Genomic DNA, 13,786 nt, shown 5'->3' on the forward strand with positions numbered 1-13,786 from the left:
GTCTCTATCATCATATTCCACCTCCCTCAAATCCATTTTAATATTATCTTCCCATCTACGTCTCGGCCTCCCCAAAGGTCTTTTCCCTCCGGCCTCCCAACTAACACTCTACATGCATTTCTGGATTCACCCATACGTGCTACATGCACTGTCCATCTCAAACGTCTGAATTTAATGTTCCTAATTATGTCAGGTTAAGAATACAATGCGTGCAGTTCTGCGTTGTGTAACTTTCTCTATTCTCATGTAACTTCATCCCTCTTAGCCCCAAATATTTTCCTGAGCAACTTATTCTCAAACACCTTTCACCTATGTTTCTCTCTCAAAGTGAGAGTCCATAAAGAACAATCGGTAATATAACTGTTTTATAAATTCTAACTTTCAGATTTTTTGACAGCAGACTAGATGATAAAAGCTTCTCAACCGAATAATAACAGGCATTTCCCATATTTATTGTGTGTTTAATTTTCTCCGGAGTGTCGTTTATATTTGTTACTGTTGCTCCAAGGTATTTGAATTTTTGCACCTCTTCAAAAGATAAATTTCCAATTTTTATATTTCCAATTCGTACAATATTCCCGTCACGAGACACAATCATATACTTTGTCTTTTCGGGATTTACTTCCGAACCTATCTCTTTACTTGCTTCAAGTATGATTCCCGTGTTTTCCCTAATCGTTTAATTTTATAATCATTATTTAGTTCAAGTCTTCGGAGAGAAAACGGATTTTAAAACATAACTTATTTTAATCAATGTCGATTGTCCATCGAGCAATTGACTATGGAAACCATATAAATTAGTTTGGCACAGGTCAGAATCGATAACAATAAAAAGGAATAATTTTAACACTAGGCAATGTAAATCTTTAAAACGAGATTTCGTTGTTATGGAAAGTTTGTTGTGATACGAAGGCCAGCCGTGGATGTTCTGCGTGGACCGCGACCCACACCCCATGTCATTGCCCTCGTGATTCACTGTTCGCTACTGGACCAATCTACACAAATATACCCTTGGCGTGGCTCTCTAAACTAATTATTTTGTCCCGCCACTCTTTCTGCTACATTTTTTTTCTCGTGTTATTGTTATTCAGCGAAAACTTAGTTATATTCTGAGATTTTTTCAGAAATAAACGTTTTCCTCATTGCTGATATCAAAAAAGTGGTTTTGGTCATGCCGTCTGTCTGTCTATCTATGTGCAACGATTTCTTCTAATTATTTGGAAGAATTTATTCATGTTCCCTATCTTCGACTCAATTTTTTGGGGAAATGGCACATATTAAATATTTTTCTGAAAATATTAATAGGTGTAAATTCTATATAAAAACTACAAGATAGCGATCCATTCCAGTTCAAATCTGACACTTTTCTTCGTGATCTTCTGCACAGTACAAAAAAAATTGAAAATGAAACGTTACAACATTATATGAAAGTAAAAATGCTTAAAAAATTAGTTATCATTAGGGATGGAAGTTCAGACACCGAACCTATGAAATGTTATGTTATGTTTTATTTAACGACGCTTGCAGCTGCCGAGGTTATATCAGAGTCGCCGGTGTACCGGGATTTTGTCCCGCAGGAGTTCTTTTACATGCCAGTAAATATACTGACATGAGCCTGTCGCATTTAAGCACACTTAAATACCATCGACCTGGGCCGGTATCTAACCCGCAACCTCGGGCATAGAAGGCCAGCTTTATACCAACTGCGCCAACTAGGCCGACTCGAACCTATGAAGTTCAGTACGTCGCATATTATACAAGTCATGTTGTTCACATGAACTCAGGGTAGTACAGGGACTTCCACGAGCACTACTGTGCTTGAATGAAAACATTGCTCGGTATAATCAGGTGACTAAAACAACTTGGGTATAACACATATTTACGAAAGTTTTTCTATAGGAAAAAATCTCATTGTAGCTTAAATTTTACGAATTCATTCATTCATTCATTTAGTGTTCTGCCCAAGGGCAGGTCTTTCACTGCAAACCCAGCTTTCTCCAATCTTTCCTATTTTCTGTCTTCCTTTTCGTTTCCTCATATGATCCATATTTTTACGAATTAATCTTCAATTTCACTTAATTGGGAATGAGACATATTATTAAAGTCAAAGATTTAAATTGTTAGAAATTATGCTTTGGGTCGTCACAAAAGTGTTCGAGCATGTCATTTTCATCGTTAAGATTTGGTTACATTTTATTCTCAATCCAAGATATAATTTGATTTAATGTTAAAATTAACTTTATTACAATTCTGAATTTATAAACCAGTTGCTTTATTTAAATTTTTTAAGTATTAACTTAAATGTTCAGTTGCCAATGCATTGTGGTAAATCTATACGCAATATTTGCATTTGACTTCCTTCTTGTTGATGGTTTTTGTATCGTACAGTTCCCACACTTCATACTTAGGACGTATTCTGTAAACCTTTGCTTGAATATTGAGGGGCCCTTGCCTACAGAAATAATTCACATTCACTCAATTTGTAGATCTTTACTAGTGAAAGCATTAAATAGTTTCTTTGAGGACAAATTTTCATGCTCAGGACGAGAATCGAACCCGGGACCTCATGATTTGTAGTCCGCTAGACCACGAAGCTGTATGTTATAGAATCTCTTTATTACATCGTCATTTTAATAGTATTTATAGACATCATCGCCTGTTGTTTATGCAACTAACACAGTCTTGGTTTATCTTAAGTTGCATTGTATTCTATGAAATACTACCAGAAAAACTACCGTATTCTACACTGCAACCTGTATTTTATATTCTATGGCAGTTTACCGCAAATTTACAACTCCAGTCCGGTGTAAATTAAACCCTCAACTTCAAAATAGTCGTAAAAATTTGTGAACTCTCAAAATACCTCGGAATTCAATCGTTGAGAGAATACAAAGCTAGAGAAGAGCACAACAAAAGAAAAGACATCCTGTTTCTGCCTCTGTTCCACGTCACAGTTTGGGGTGATAGGGAAGAGAGATAGCAGAAGTTTGCAATGCTTTTAATGGTGTGACGCCCACGACTAAGATAAGTCACTTGAAATTTACTTGTCACTGACTAGCAGCGATATAATAAGAGAACTGTACTGTATAACACTAAATGGGGCAAGATGGTCCCCAGGTCCCAGTGGCACCTATGGAGACTGAACAATCTGTGGACGCCGTTGCCACTAGCCGGTCCGAGACTGCACACAGACACTCGTGACAAACGAAGTTCTACGTCCTAAAACTCTCCGTGAGCCACTTCTGTATTTTTTCTTTGCAATTTAAATCTCAGTTATAATTTCTTCGTCCAGATCAGTACAATGATACAGAGATTCCTCTTGTTAAAGAATTAACTGTTACTGTGTCTCATTTCTGGGTGCATTTCCATAGAATCAGTTAGTTTTAACATTGTCTATATCGTTAGCATGGATTTCTTAAATCATTGCATTTATTTAGTGAGTACAATTCTATAAGAATTGAAAAAATAATATTTGTAGTGCAGAAATCAAGCGCGTCTTTTTATTTTGGCTTATTGTACTCGTAAATTTCAATAAATAATAGCTGAAGAAATTGACTATAAAAAAGTAAGATAATATAATTCGCAATATCATAAAGGAACTAAATTATTACGGAACGCGTAAAACGTGAGAAAGTATGTGTCATCTTAGTAATATTCATTTTGTCAAAACATATGAAGATATGAAACACCTATTCGGCGATGAGTACGAAAGAAGAACGAATCTATCAACATATTTGATTAAGAATTGATGTTTGAAATTTTCCTTACAATTTACCCACTTTTTTGTGCATTAATTCCTGTCAGAATGGTCTAAAATTTAGTTTACAAGGAAAATCTCAGTAATATCAGTCGAATTTATGGCCTTTATTTAGGGTTCCTAGACATATTGGACAAAAATACGGGACACTTATTAGTTATCACTAAGTAACTTTAGTATCAAATAATATGTCAATCTTTCAAAGTGTGCGTGTAGTAAAGTTTACTATACAAACACTTGGCTAACTAAGGGTAAGTAAAAAAATAGTAAACAAAATTATTAGGGAGCATATTTGGATTAAGTTTAAGCTTCCTTATGTACTGTAAGTTGCTTTCAAATTGTTTTTACCAAGTTAATACAGAAATAGCTACAAATGCACTAAGTTACTCACGTGACAATATTCTTATAAATCAATCTGCCTTGGCCTTGTAATGTCTTCTTTAAAGAATGAATTTCACTTAGCAATTGTTTATTTTGAAGAATCATGTCATGAAAAGCAACACAATCCTCACTGAAGAATGATTTTACAACGAGCATTGATTTTACTGTTTTTACAGACAATTTATTTTTCTCATCAGTCCAAACAGCGTTCATGCGAGAAAATAATCTTTTGACACACGCATCTGTTCCAGGTCAACATATAATGAACTCCACTACCCCCTTCAAATTTGAGAGTTCTCCTTCAGTACTTTTAAAAAGATCCACCCAGACTTCATCTAAATTCTAAACGTTTGGTGTTACCATCACTCGCCATGAGAAATTAATAACTGACAATAATATTGTTTCATAATAGTTCACCTATAGTGCACCTGCAATGATGAAGTGCGATGTTTGTAATTTGTAATAAAGAATAGACATGTAACTTTTCCGTTTTTTCTCAGTTTAGAACTCTAAAATACGGGACGGAAAGCTGTCCCGAAGACTTTTCTCGGGACAACGGGACACAGTCTAGTACAGGCATGTCAGAAATCAGACACTGAAAGTGCAGTGTATGTGCGCGGAACGCCGGTCTGTGCAGATTGCGTCATTCACATGTTGCTCTTACCAGTTCTTAGCGGGAGGGATGTACAAGAATCTGTTCAGCACTTCGAGTGTTCAATTAAATTGACATTTGGACATTATAAACGTACTTAGCAGAAGGAAAAAAAACACTATTATTGTCACTGTCTATATTTGACAATAATTGTAACACAAGAAACAATAGACTTACTCAGTTACAATTCACAAAGCAGTCGTTTGTAAAGAATAATTTATTTACATAATTTGTATACAGTATTTGAAGAAAATATACAAATTACAGTAATTTTGAAACAACAAAAAACGAACACAGTATTTCATTTTACGTATTAGGTACTGATTATTTCAAAGTAATACTCTTTCATTGTTCCTAAAGCATTATTGGGACCTTTGGTGCACAAATGTTAAAGAAATATTTTACTCCCAATTACATGCAATAGGACATTGTGAGGCTTTTACACTGGAATCATTTCCTTGCTGTATATTAATATAAATTCACATTATTATTAATAAATTGGATAAATTAAGCTTGAATTTAAATTTATATATAGTTTATTTGGAAAACGTTGAGCAAGTATCAGCAAGTTGGGAGCGTTACTGAATTGAGTTAAATGAGTACTTCACAAGCTGTGAAGCGAGGACATTTTCTTTATGTTAGGTTTAAAGATTTATTAACGTAAGTATATTAAGATAATATAGTAACGTGAGATGGAAAATTCGCCATTATGTATTATTTTTCCAGAAAAATTTTCCGCCTTACAAATAGTTGCTTTCTTCCTTCCCTTACAACCTCAAGACCCTCACATGTATTCCTCACTCAGTATTCTCATCACTTATCAGCGTATCAGATAAAAGTTGCAAGTCGTCTAACCATTCATTGCTGTGTTAGTACAGACTCCAAAACAACATTGTCATGTTTGTTTTGCCGTGAGAGTACTGATTAAGAAATAAGAGCTGGCGAATATCATATTTTGAGAACGTTACTAATCTGATTTAAATTCTCACATCACTATTAGGTCCACATGATATGATGAAAGTCTTTCATTTTAAAATAATTACTGTTGGCTGAGGAAAACATCATAACAGTTATGTTACATGATTCGTAATTTCTTTTCTTCGTTATATCTGTGGACTCCTCACTTTATTTTTCATAACGCATTCACAATCACAGCTCAATGAGCACCCGTACTGATCTGTGTTACTGAAACCAAAGCTGTTCTGCTACTGCAGGTAATGTACAGCCCTGTCGCGTACCCATCCAAGCCGATTCAGTCCCTCCAGGTAGGGGAATAGGAACTGCACATTGCACAGAGACAAGTGCACAATGTGCGCGACTGCAAGATGTGCAGGGTTTTGACATGCCTGGTCTAGTATATACAGTCGCGAAGCTCAATACATAGTAAATATGCAAACATTAGATAGTTGCTCACCACTAGGATCGCTAATATCGCCTCATTACAAGCAATGCAAAATAGTACCGTCACAGTCTATTGTTTCTAGCACCCTCAAAACTCAAGCTTCGTGACTGTATATAGTAGACTGTGGTATCGTCTTTAGCGAGCGGGAGTAAAGTGAGGCGCGGTTGACATCTACACTCCTCGCTGTACTCAACTGAAATCTGTTTTGTACGAACTTCCTGCCTATGGTTATAATGCATTTCATACAGTTTAATACGGAAGCCTCAAGCCTCTGAAGAGGAACCGGATCAATATTACCAGTCCCACGAAAGAAAAATCATAGAATAAATCGGAATTCCCTACCAGTATAATGCAACAAAATTAAAACATATTATTTCATACGCATGGCAAGCAATAAATAAAGTACCCACTCACTAGCTTTCTGAACAAGTTGTTAAGTGTGATACAGTGTTGCTCTGTGGTGCTAGTACTGTACTGATAACCTTGGGTCGCAGACCTATCCTCTATAAATGTAGTCTGTTAGTGTGGTTGTATTGGGAGTGTCATTTTTAAGTTTTTTTTAGTGACAATAGCAGGGAAGCAACTTAAAACTCTTACCTCAGATACAAATTAAGCTCATGAAACGATTATTTAAGGCCAAATTTTAAAGAAGTACCGTACCTAATTTCTCACACCTTCTATTCTGTAGGTCAATTCATGACATACAACAACGCTTTATGAAACTGATACTAAAACTTTGTGTTGTATTAGTAGAGATGTCAAAGTCAGAGCACGTGAAAGAATCTGCGTGCTACCAAGCGCTCACGGGTTCCAATGAACTATCCTGCAGGCAGTAGTGGCGAAAAAGAAGTGGTGAGCAAGATGAACTCTATTGGCCTACCAATGCAAGATGAATTAAACTGCTCTTCAGTAATAGATAATGTGTTACGCTCATACAAGAAAACAAGAAATAAAAGCATGTACCTTTCTAATAAATGCGGTTAATTATAAAACAGTAGGATATAACATATAATAAACATAGCTTATCTTTAACTTAAGCAGTTTTACATAATGAGGCCTATAATTAGCCTAATTATTATTATTAATTGTTACATAATCATGTATTATTTATATGCGCATCATCACACTACTAGAAACAAATTTAAATTCCTGACTTCTCGCGTAATTCAGAAGTGCTTGTTCTGATTTTTGCCGACCCCAGCCTTCTTATGTCCGGTGAAATGTTGTTTCCTGCTGCAAAATAATTTCTAATGAAAGACCTGAATTGGCTAACATTCCAAGTCCATTAAAGTAAATTTTTCAGGACCTCAAAGAAACTATATAGACTTGCATTATGAGTATTGAAATAAATATTTGTATGATCCAAAAACACAGGCTTAGAGTCGGACTTAGGATATTCTTTTTTACAGAATGATAGCATATGTAAAACACAACTTGTTAGGTAAAAAGTCGAATTCGGTAAATTTTGGACTTGAGATGTTTTCAGGTATTCAATTGTAACTGCGTTGGTATATTTTCTGGGGTTTGATGAGTAAGGATCACAAAATAAATCCAACTTGGACTGGAGTAGGTCAATATCTTTCAATCGTCTATGGAACTTTTCCCAAAGATTTTTTAAAACACTGCAGTATTTTACACTGTTGAACAGAATTTCAATGACTGAAGGCGTTGGAATTATAAAAATTGTGCTTTGAGATCTGTGACATCCACAGTGAAATCTTCATCTGAAAGGTTTTAATAATATCTATCGACACAAATTAATTGATTCTTTCCTTACGATCTCAAATTCAAAACGTTAAAATGCCGAATATATCCTTGAGAAAGTTAAGTTCCTCGATCCATGTAGAGACAACTAATTCTGGACTGTCTCTATTTTTCTATTATGAATTCTGATAAATATTCACGCAATTCAAAATACCTGGACAGAACTTTTCCTTCGCTTAACCAAAGGATATCATAATGGTAAGAAACGTCGACAAACTGAGAATTTATGTCCGAAAATCTGGACAATTTATAGGCACAACTCGTAACTGACATGTAACGAGTCTACGCCATTAGCAGCACACACTTTTGTTTGTACTTTATTCTGTAAACATAAATACAATAGTGTGACGAAGAAGCTCTAAAATACATCTTCACATACATTTACTACTATTTAATGTCGATAAAAACAAACTAGTTTGAATATCATACCATTCTGTAGATGAACTAATAATTTCAGGCGTTCGACACTGCTTGTCTTTGTAACTAAATAATTTCCACAAACCAACAAAGAGCATCACCTCATCTTTCACTTACATAAGAAGTCAAGAGTCTAGTCAGCCAGAAACTTACTGAACGACTTCGTCAATGTGTAATGTACAACCCTTGTGTTCACCAGTGACTTGTACCTGCGTGCCTTACGTGCTCTGATCAGCGCATACGGGCTGTGAGCACGTTTGCGCTCTCGTTGACATCAGTGTAAGTAGACTATATTGTAAACCTTTTCTATATATATTTCAACTAGACTGTGACTATAAATTAAGGCTTTACAGTAATATTAAGTTTTTTGACTTGTTCCATATTCTAGCTGTGAAGCAATGTATGAATACCATGGAATGTTAATAAATACAAAACAATACAACATTTGAAAAAAAATTAGTAAACATCTTAAATACCATTATAAGATGAAGTATCGAGATGTAGGCTACTGCAGTTATAAAAGTTATAGTCTATGGTAATTTGATAATACGTATAGTCTATTTATTGTGAGAGCCACAGGATGTTAAGACAATGTCGTTTAATCGTATCGAATATCAGATAAAAGAGCTGAAAATAAGAGAAGTCAGATCTGCGATACAAACTGGCAAGTTTATTTACAAAAGAACGAACGTACAATATAAATACCTAACATATCGATGTCCCTTCATACCAATGAGACCCACAAATTAAATAGTTCAAGATACATAAGATAGAACGCTAGCTATTCATTTTCTTAGTTCATGTCTTGGAACATATTATCTTCTGAAGGTTGCTTACTGTATCGAATTAGTTAAGACTATAAAAGGAGAGAATGGACAAAATAACATGAAGAAGAAGATATATGCTAGCAATTCGTAGAGTTTCTGTGGTAAGTTAAAGGGAAAAGACAACGGAAGGACGAAAGAAGGATTTTTGGGAACTAGAGAGAAATGAATATTAAGCTGAAACACGAAAGATTTTCTTATCATCATCATCATCATCATCATCATCATCATCATCATCATCATCATCATCACCAACTAAAGATACATCATTTTTTTTAAGAATTCTTGCTACTTGTTGACGTTATGCAGGCAATCCCTACCTTAACAATGGATTTCTGTAAAAATCCAAACAATAAAATAAAATATTTAAAGATAAAACACACATGTTAGGTCAATTATACAGTGTTAATAGATTTGATAAGATACTTTAAAATTGATATATTGTTACAGTTATTTGAACACTATAACTGTAATATATCAATTTTAAAGTATCTTATAAAATAAAATACCGTATTTACAAATTACATCAGTACAAATGATAACGCTTATTATTAGTGCAAAGAGGTGCAATCTCATAAAAACACAACGCAAATAATAATAATAATAATAATAATAATAATAATAATAATAATAATAATAATAATAATAATATAAATTGTCATTTTTTTCGGTCTCAACTAGATATAGATCTTACAAACGTTAGCTATATATGAGTAATAAACCATTCCTCCTAGGAATATAGGAATAAAGACCTTCACTGGGTGTAGAATGCAATATTAACTCCAAATAGTTTCATACTCCATAATGTGTTGGTAAAATTTTCATTATTTCATAAAAACATCTTCATATTTTTCCATGTCTGCACGATTTCTTCCTTCTACGTTGATATTTTTGTAACGGGCTTTCCAGATATAATGAGACTATAGAGATGTTTTGCAGGAAACACTTGAAAAGTCCAAGCGATCTATTCCACCAATATTTCGAGATTCCCAAAGGCAAGTGAAATCTTAAATTCACTGTCATTGAATTCGTAGCGTCATGAATTCGAGAAATCAAAACAAAAATAAGTAGTTCCTATTTCATCTTCGCTTATTCTTTCGAATCAAATGAAAATATTTTCAGTGTTGCCATGTCTACTTACATTCGTGTAAATTAATGTTTTATACGGGTTTTGAACATTAATATTGCTTTCTACATAATTTCTCCTATTTTTTCAACTTCATAGATATTCCATCGTGCAAAACAGTACTAACTCGCGGGTTTTCTTGTTTCGCCAGAAAATATAGCGTACAAAAACGAGGGAAAACCACTTCTCTTAAATGCAAATAAAATTTAATCAGATTAAAAGAGCGAACTTGTATGAAAGATATTGGTGTACTCTTTGACAGTAAACTTTACTTTCACAAGCAAGTATAGTATGTTTCATTATACTGTATAATCATGCGAGTTTATTAGAAAGTTGTGTCTAATGCAGTTTATAACTTATTCCTTCTCGGTGTCTGATTCACTTTTAATATTTTACATTAGAGCTACCGTACCGTAACTATTATGTATATGTAATATGGAATTCTATTGCAACAACAAACTCGAGTAAATTTGATATGATATTTATTATATTATACATCACAGACAAACTACATACAAGTAATCAATTGAACCCTTACATTACACACTTTATAATAATTTTTACACAAAGATATAATATTATTTAAATACAATTTCTACAATTTACATATTTAATAAACAATTTTTTTAAAATCTTGCACTTGCTTTTACTTTTGTGCAAAACTCAACTCATTCTAGTATGTAGCTACAATCAGTATTTGTTCACCTTCCTATTTCTTTATTTATTTATTTTCTTTTTTTTATTCAATTCTATTTCATTTATTCTTTCCATTCTAAAACTCGAGTAAATTATAAAGTATCCAACGCAAATTGGTAACGCTATGTACTTAAGATCGTATACATTTCTTTCCAGTGTCTCCAATTATGATTATTTCAAATCAAAGTTTATATTCCACACACCAAAATTGTGATGCCCTATTTGATCCAAAATTCTCTAAGGTAATAGTATAACGAAAGACCGTTTTCTTAGTCCCACAACTTTGGAATGATTATAAATGTGCACGAGATATACATTACGTCACGTGTCCTTCAGTAGACACCCTACTCACGAACACAATAACGCGCACTAGAGATTCCTTACTCTTAAACAAGTACAGAATACTTCAGTTTAGCAAAGTTCATGGATTGTTATTAGAGGAGAAAAATTCGCTCCGGCACCGGGGATCGAACACGGGTCCTTGGTTCTACGTACCAAGCGCTTTAACTACTGATCTGCGTCGAAGTTCAATCCACAGTACCGGGTCGAATCCCTCTCCTCTCTCCCTTTTTCCCTTTTTCATTCAGGCCAGTATCTGTATTGCAATTGCACCGGTGTTATAAGTTACAATTTTACAACAAAGATTATAATAATATGGGCTTAAAGATTACAATAAGAGCGGTACCTATGAAATAGTAACATGTTAAGAAATTTATATCAAAGATTATTGTAATATAGGCTTAAACATGTTAAGAGTTGTGCCTCTGATACAGCAACATTTAAGTTAAAATTTTACATCAAAGATTGTCGTAATCTAGGCTTAACATTTCATTAAGGGCAATGTCTGTGAAACAGTAACATTTTAAGTTAAAGGTTTACAGCAAAGGCTATGTTTATTCTTTTGTAATATGCAACACAGTCCCGTCCTTGATACGGGAGTAGTCTGTTTTAATCGTACAGTACCACGCGCCACTATTCTTCGCCAAGTCATTTGACTCACTGCACAAAACTCTATACTAATTTAACTTCAAAGAGTAGGCCTAGTGGCTAAGATTTCGGTCTCTAAGTATAACTTACCAGTATTTCATAAGCAAAATTAGCTTTCGTGTTCTATACGCCTATAAGGCGTGAGGAGGGAGAATCTTTCCTAAAACAGAAATTCTAAATCTCTTCCCCCAATGCATTAAAACAGACAACTTGTGTAATACACATAATCAAATTACCTTGGCATGATTTATAAATTATTACATAATGATAAAATATTCCGTATATGTATCATTATTATTGTCACTATTGTTATTGTATTTTATGGTAATCCCTGCCCTAATTTATTATTATTATTATTGTTATTATTATTATTATTATTATTATTATTATTAGCTAATCGTTATTTGATAGGGTATATTTATATACTGTAATATACAATAAAGTCCAGCGCCGTGGCATCGTGGTCTAAGGCATCCTGCCTAGGACTCGCGTTACGGAATGCTGGTTCGAGTTCTCATGGAGGAAGAAATTTTCTCATGAAATTTCGGCCAGTGTATGGGTGCCCACCCAGAATCGTGATGCATTTGTGGAGCTACCATAGGTAGTGAAATTCGGTTGTGAAAGCCAGCTATAACGGCTGGGAGAATCATCGTGCTAACTACACCATATCTCCATTCTGGTTGGATGATCGTCCACCTCTGCTTCGGCATGTGGGCGTGAGGCCAGCAGCCGACTGGTCGGTCTGGGCCTTCACAGGCTGTAGCACCAGGGATTATTATTATTATTATTATTATTATTATTAATATTAATATACAATAAGTATAAAATATAATATGTACATACATAAAATAAAAAATATTATTTGTAACAAATATTTGTTTGTATAAAGTCTCTGTATATTGGCGTGCTCTTTGCAGAAACAGTTGCACTGAAATAAAGTTGCAGTCTGTGTCAAGCAGGAAAAGGGTTGAGAAATGCAGTCCTAATACATTTGTCACACCTGTACAATTGTGTAACAACATTCATTCGATTTAATTAAACATTAATAATTGTGAAACACAGCTTCTCCCCATTACTTTCTCCTGCAATACAATAGTTGGGTTCCCTGTCAACGTCTTTTGAGGTGCCCTATATGGCAACAATACCCAGCTGTTGCTCAGACAATATCAAGACCACCTGTGAGCCACCACGCGAACCCCTTGCTTTAAAACTTCCAAGTAAAGGAACATTATAACCATAGAAACCACAATCTAAATCACAGATCTTCAAACTGATTGACATAGGTATAAAAATTTTAAACCTAGTTTAATATTATAACCTACTCTACCCTTAAATGGTTTGTCGGTGTGGTTTAACAAGGAAGCTCTATTAAAATAGTGGTGGCATTTAAGATTTATCTGCATTGCGAGATCCAGACCATGTTAGCTATGCAATGTAGGATCACAGTAAATATGTCCACCTTAACCTAGCAGCTTTATGTATGTGCAACACCAAGTGTAAGCTCTAAATTGTAACACAAAGAAGTTCCCTGACGGCATCTCGTGCTCGTAAAACAGTGAACTCAAATATATACCGAGACATTTGCTCACGCTCCAAATGTCTTCAATACAAGATAACTGCGTTTTGACGCAATATGAAGTTTGAATGTGTATTTTATACATGTTAATCGGTTTACATGTTTCTTATTGTTCACGAACGAAGCAGGTTTGTACAAAATGTGAAGAAAATGTAACTATTTGCTTAATACTGTTAAAAGATGAAACAAATGTAGTTATTTATG

The 13,786-nt window shown here is 34.3% G+C and overlaps 1 protein-coding gene across 1 annotated transcript in view; it reads left to right on the forward strand.

Moving 5' to 3' along the window:
• The window catches only part of sr (stripe), a 1,127,550-nt gene that overhangs the window by 84,275 nt on the left and 1,029,489 nt on the right, over positions 1–13,786 (forward strand). The window lies entirely within an intron of this gene.

Source organism: Periplaneta americana, chromosome 4 (genome assembly GCF_040183065.1).
Source record: "Periplaneta americana isolate PAMFEO1 chromosome 4, P.americana_PAMFEO1_priV1, whole genome shotgun sequence".
NCBI classification, from domain to species: Eukaryota; Metazoa; Arthropoda; class Insecta; order Blattodea; family Blattidae; genus Periplaneta; species Periplaneta americana.